The 5,642-nt window shown below is 34.6% G+C and overlaps 1 long non-coding RNA gene across 1 annotated transcript; it reads left to right on the top strand.

Moving 5' to 3' along the window:
* The first annotated feature begins 1,854 nt into the window (after positions 1 to 1,854).
* LOC139079276 (uncharacterized) lies at positions 1,855 to 3,302 on the top strand. The gene is made up of 3 exons (XR_011532740.1): positions 1,855 to 1,994; positions 2,283 to 2,395; positions 2,853 to 3,302. It is a non-coding gene; the product is annotated as an uncharacterized lncRNA (long non-coding RNA).
* The last annotated feature ends 2,340 nt before the right edge of the window (positions 3,303 to 5,642 follow it).

The following is a 5,642-nucleotide window of genomic DNA, read 5'->3' as shown; positions in this document are numbered from 1 at the left end:
TTGAGTGACGGTAATTTAAAATCTTGTGTGTTCTTAAAGTGACTTCACAAAATAAATAGACAAAAATATTTTCAGAAAGATATTGAGGAAGAATAGGTGGTATGACCCAATACATACCTCTAGCCCATTAAAATGCAACTGTTTTTTAAATAATATAATACTTGCACAAATGAAACCTCACATCAATGAAAGCAATAAATAAATCCAATGCCATATAAAAGCTCTGCACATGTAAAAAGGTAAGCGTTAAAAACAAGGGTGTAAAATAAAGATTACGTGATAAAAGTTACCAAGATAGTGGAATAACAATTTTGATTAAAACATTAGAAAAGATGAAATTTAACCTATTCATTGAGCAATCCTATTAAGTAAATTTCAAATCGATTAAAGAGCTTTACATTAAAAATATAGTATAGAGGAAAATAAGAGTAGCCAAAACAGAATAGAACATATCAGAATTGGGGAGAAATTTGACTTTTTCTGCTTTGTAATGATGGTGTTGTCCTCAAGGAAAATTTGGAGAGATGTAATATATACAATTTCAAAAGTTCTATATACTTAAAACTTAACAAATGCCAAACAGTTTATATCTATTCTGCATAAAGATTTTACTCAATCTATAACATTAATCCACTTATAAATACATGGGCTCAATACGTGAAGGAACAGGTCACACTTAATTTAAAAACTCGTAACATATAAGCAACCGAAACAACCCCTTAGATTTATTAAGTAAATGTATTACTGAAAAATGAAAAGGTATTGCTGTGAGCTGATGCAGCTGATGTGCTCATCCATCGCTCTTGGCATGGTAACCTCAAAGAAGACTTGTAATAAGCAGTATGCCAGTGCAAAACAAGAGACCTAATAATAACCATATATTGTGATTAAGGAATTTTACCTTGGACTTTATTCTAAGCAAACAAAATATATCATATGAGGATGTTCATTGCAGGATTATCTAATATAGCCTCAAATTGGATGTAATGATTTTCCTAGGATATATAAACCAAGTCACTTGAACACAATAAAAATTTATTCGGCAACTAAATTAAACCAAAAAATATTATTGATATGATAATAAAAATAAATGCACTATTGTATTAAATGTACTATTATGTAAATACGGATAAATGTTTTAGATAATATGCAATGACAGAAATTGTTTTGCATTTTGGTAATTAATTGTGGGTAATTTATAGTTTTTTTTTTTTAAATTAATGCTACTGCTTTAAAAAGATTCTCCTTAAAAATAATATTTTCAGAGGCTGGCCCAGTGGAGTAGTGGTTAAGTTCCCACATCTAATTTGGCTAGGATTTACGGGTTAGGAACCCCGAGCCTGGACCTACACACCACTCATCAAGCCATACTATGGTGGCGTCCCACATATAAAATGAAGGAAGCAAAAAAAGGAAGACCAGATATTAGCTCAGGGTCAATCTTTCTCACCAAAAATAAATAAATAAATAAAACAGTATTTTCATTTCCATTCACTGCTTTTTGCACATTGAATTGAAATGAATTTAGGTAGTATTACCTTAAGATAAGAAGTTTAAATTTAGTTTCAGTCTTACTGCAGAGGACTTTTCATCTCTTTTTCTCTGTCTTTGCTTTGCTCTCTTAGGGATGTGTGTGTGTATGTGATTCTTTTGCCATTCAACCAGCTAATCTTCAGAGAAATATGCATTGTTTCTGAGGATGGGAGAGCCTCAAGGAAGCAATGTGAGCTGTGCACTTTCAACCTGCCTGCTTCCTGCTGCTGCAGTCTCACTGTAAATGATGTAAAGTGGCATTATCTTCTTCCGATCTTGACAGATACCAGGTTGAAAGAGCACCATGTGGCAGCCAGGCAATAGATCATCCCCTGTGTTCCCTTTAACTGAGATCAGCAAATGACGACCTCAGGAGGCTGTAGTGGGCTCGGCTCTGAGCCTCCGCTGGGAAATTGTCTCTGCCAAAGTTTCACATGCCGGGTGTTGAGCCGTGATTGTTGGTGACGTATTTTTGTTTTGTTTTGCTTTGTTTATATCTTTAATGACAAAGCACTATGCTTTAGCTTTTATAAACAAGGGATTAAAATAAATTATTAGAAAGTGTTTGAATCTAATATTTAGACAGCTACGTCTCCCACCCTCACTCCCAACGTACACATCCTGGAGAAAATGAAACTCCATCATAGGAGGCTGACAAGGAGACTCCACGGGCTCTCTTGCCAAGGATGTCTATTTCATTCCATTTCACTCCATTTCTTTCCTTCCTTCCAACATATGCTCTGCCCAAGTCTGAGACAGGCTTTCGTCATACGTCAACGGTCAGAGAGAAAATACTGGTCTTCAGTTGTTTACTGGCTCATGGGGGAGACAGACGTTAAACAGAATGCTACAAAACAATGTGGTAAGTGTTCTATCGCTGGTGCAGGCAGGGTCTACGGAGCAGAGAGAAAAGAAGTGCTAATATGCTCCGAGGCTTCAGGGGATGAAGACTGTGAAATTTCCAGAAAAGGACTTGCCTTGAAGAACCATCAGACATTTTGGAGACACATAAAGGAGAAAAAGAAGAAACATCAGGGCTGTTGAAAGCTTAGCATGGGTGGTAGCTGCAAATCATTTTAAAAGCATGGCCAGAGTATGGCTAGACTAGAGGTGGGGCTGTTGTCTGAACTTGCCTTGAGATCATTGGGTCAGGTTACTGGTATTTCCCAGAATCAAACATAATGCCTGGCATGCAGATACAATTAGCCTGCAGTGGATAATTGATTGACTGAAGGAATGAATGAAAGCCCTTTTCAAAACTGAGGCAAAATTAAAAGCCAAGCCATGAAAAGTTCACCTATAATTTCTATTTCCTTCAGGCTACCAGGAAAAGTGAAACCCTCGCAGTTGTAATACTGGGCATGGAGCAGAGTCAAGTGCTTCCTTATTGAGGAGGAGGTGCTGCTGAACTCTGCTGTTGCTCCCTCCGTTCCCTCCCTGAAGCTGAAGCTGCCACTGAACAACTGAATCTTGTTTTAAACGCCAGGAACACGATGTCCTTTATTTTCATAATGACTTTAGGAACCAAAAGATGTGTTTGTAATAAATAAATAACTGTTCTAAATAAAGAAGCCAGAGTGTATATATAGATTGTAACAGGTGGGTTATGAAATGCCAATTTAATGTCATTCATATATAGTAGCTTCTTTAATTATAAGGTCACTTGTTTAAAAGACATACACAGAGGGTAAAGTGTAAGAGCAAGATGCTGAGTTAAATCCAAGTGAAAAATTATCAATCAACAGACTTTTATAAATATACAATATCCACAAATTATAATTATGCTGAAAGAAATTTCGTTTCTTGAAGGAGTAACATTATTTCTAAAAGAGTCAAGTTTCACAGCTTATTGTTTTAGCCATAGTTTACATTAGGAAATTATTAAAAAAAAAAAAACAGTGTATGTGATTTCTAAGATCCGGAGCACATGTATTTCAGGACATTAATATACAAAATCATCTGAACCTCAGATCTGCAACAGTGATATAAACTTTAGAAGGAGAGGTTTGTCCTTATAGACGTGGTTAAAATTAATCCCAAGAAATATATCTTGAATGTGACTTTTAAATATCATGTCAAACCAATAGAATTTATAATAATCCTTATAAAGTCAATATACTAAAAACATAACATATATAATCATTAAACTAATGGTACTTCTATATTTTAATTTTGCTAATCAGAGTCTATAAATTAATAGAGTCTAGTAGAATTACCTGCACTTCATAAATTATTATTTTGGCAATTAATTTGCATTAAGCAACTCCAACTGGGCTTAAATAACTTACTTTATCAATGGGAATTACAATAGTTTAGCCCAGAGTTTTGTGAACTTGTCCACGAGGAATAAAAATCACCCAAAACTAACATTTCTCCATTTCTATTATTAGCCTCCATTGTGCATGTAAGGCCAGCTGTCTGGACCACTTATCAAGCTTTAAGAAGTAATCTAATCATTGCATTCTTTATCACTTTAAAACACAGTCCAGGAGAGAGATAAAACTGAGAATGGAAGAGTAATTTTTTTGCCCAGTTTATGAGAACCTCAGAGATACTGAAATTCCAAGTTTGTTTAAGTTTATAAATAGGAAATTAACCTTTAACCAAGATCAATGTGAATACTGGGCAGTTTTAAGTAAATGTTCACATGTTCATTAAATGTCATCAAAGGTAACTGGACTTTCAGAGTCACAAAAGATGTGTTTGTAATAAACAAATGTCTGTTCTAGAGAATGAGACCAGGGAGTATACTTAGGTTGTAGCTGGTAGCTTATAAGATGGTCATTTAATGCCAGTCATATATAGCAGCTTCTTTAATTATAAATGCACTCATTTGAAAGACATGTTCAGAGCATAAAGTGTAATAGCAAGTAATTTTTATTTATTTCCACTCAGGAACAAGTGTTTTGAAATAATATCTCTCTTGGTTTACCAAATATTCTCTCTTTGATCCTACTAGAAATTTGTGCCTATTCTTTATTTCTGATGTGTAGAGATGAACACATCCAATCTGCCTAACTATTTGAAGAGATAAGAAATTCCAAGAAATCATGTGTATTTACCATTGCCAAGAAATGTAAAGATTTAATCTATTGAAATTTATTTTTAAGTATATTTATTTTCAGAACATTAAGTATATTAACTATAAACCATATGAGAAAATGAAATCAACAATATACATCCAGAGTCTAACATGTGTTCAGCAACGTGGGGGGACATAAAATGATGCTATTTTTAGTTACACAAATTATTCCCACAGGACCCAGGTGACAGGGTGGTTCTGTTGACCTACTGCTTCATTTGTGGTGAAAGTTTCTCTGCAGAGGAACTTGATGTCTGTCTTGAAAGACTCAAGAATTGCCATGATATCGCTGATCTTAACTCTTTTGCTAGAGTGAGAACTAAATTTCGCATGTCAAATGAGAACTCTTCCGATTTGATTAAAAGAGTCCAGAAAACTGGACATATTTCCATTTGAAAGCAAAGAAAATGTAGGAAGTCAAGGCTATTTTAATTGGAAATTTTACAGTAAAAAACTCAATCAGAGACTATTTTAGTCTCCCTTTTCTCCCCATTATCAATAGATTGCTTGGAAGAACAGTGTTTGGGGTAACCACATTCCTGCCAGAGTCCACGGCCCACTGAAACCTGACAAGCAAAAATTCACACCATAAATTATCATGTGTCACGTTCATAGCTGTGGTAACTCATCCTGCCAAAGAACACATTTTCTTAGCATCAAAGAGAAGAAGAAAGAGAATGAATCAAGCCAAAGATTCGATACTTCTTACACTAAGTATATTATATGCCAATTTTTTCTTGGTTTCACATTGTTTGATAACCTAATTTAATTAAAACTGATTAAGAGGACTTGAGAATCTTGAAAGATGGAAAGGTTTTGCTAAAAAGATTAAGAGAAATCAGATATGACAGAATTTACATACTTTCGAATCTCTTTTAGCAAAGCTATAAATTCCTGTTAGATCATCTATCCAGGTGGAGCAAGGTCTTCCTTTAATCATTCCAATGAATTGTGCTGTTCACCTGCTGAAAGGTCATTTCTAGGTTTTAGATTTTAGGCTTTAGCAAAATGCCAACAGGGAAAGAGA

This window comes from Equus przewalskii, chromosome 25 (genome assembly GCF_037783145.1).
Source record: "Equus przewalskii isolate Varuska chromosome 25, EquPr2, whole genome shotgun sequence".
NCBI classification, from domain to species: Eukaryota; Metazoa; Chordata; class Mammalia; order Perissodactyla; family Equidae; genus Equus; species Equus przewalskii.
This window is presented reverse-complemented; position numbering and strand designations above follow the sequence as displayed.